We start from the raw sequence: 944 nt of genomic DNA on the forward strand, positions 1-944 counted from the left end.
AAAAAAAACTTTTTTTAAATTTTTTTAAATTTTCTTAGTTTAACTAAGCTGAAAAATTGTAATAGTAACTTGGAAGATCCTGAAGTCACCTTTGATGAATTATTGAAAAGGATGTTAGCTCTTGATCCTAGCAAAGGCCCAGGCCCAGATGGTATTTCGARCWTCTTTCTAAGAGAATGTGCTGTGGGTTTGTGTGAATCACGGAGCTTTCTGTTAGACAAATCATTAATAAAATTGGGAATTTTTTCCAATYGCTGGAAAGATGCATACGTAATACCGATATTTAAGGCTGGAAGAAGATCGACGTGAGTAACTATAGACAAGTCTGCATTCAATCCGCATTACCTAAGCTGTTTGAAAAGTTGATATATGGTCAGATTGAAACATGGTTTAAGGATTCTCTGATCAGACAGCAACATGATTCGTCAAGGGAAGATCAACCACCTCAATTCTGTACGTAGAATATATCTTACAGCATTGGTCTGAAAAGCTTGAGGTCCATTCACTATATAGGGACTTCAGTAAAGCATTTGATATGGTCCTGTTGATAAAGCTGAAGAAATATGGTATCACGTGTTGTATATATGAATGGTTTGAATCGTACTTGAGTGGAAGAAGACTCCGTGTAAACATCAGTGACTCCATCTCTAGAGAGTTCAAGGTGACATCGGGTGTACCACAAGGGTCACACTTAGGATCTCTACTGTTCAGTATCTTYGTTAATGATATTGGAGCGGAATTTACATCTCGGTACTCACTCTTCGCTGATGATTCGAAAATCTATAGGTGTATTGAGAACATCGGTGACACGTATGCACTTCAAGAGGATACTAACAAGCTGGTGAGATGGTGTGAGCTTAATAAATTGAAGCTTAACGTGGGAAAATGTGCAATCATTAAATATAGCCGTAAATCTGAAGTTAATCAACACCTTTATTATATGG

This window comes from Bactrocera latifrons, unplaced genomic scaffold, assembly GCF_001853355.1.
Source record: "Bactrocera latifrons isolate USDA-ARS-PBARC rearing strain unplaced genomic scaffold, ASM185335v1 scaffold_156, whole genome shotgun sequence".
Classification (NCBI taxonomy): Eukaryota; Metazoa; Arthropoda; class Insecta; order Diptera; family Tephritidae; genus Bactrocera; species Bactrocera latifrons.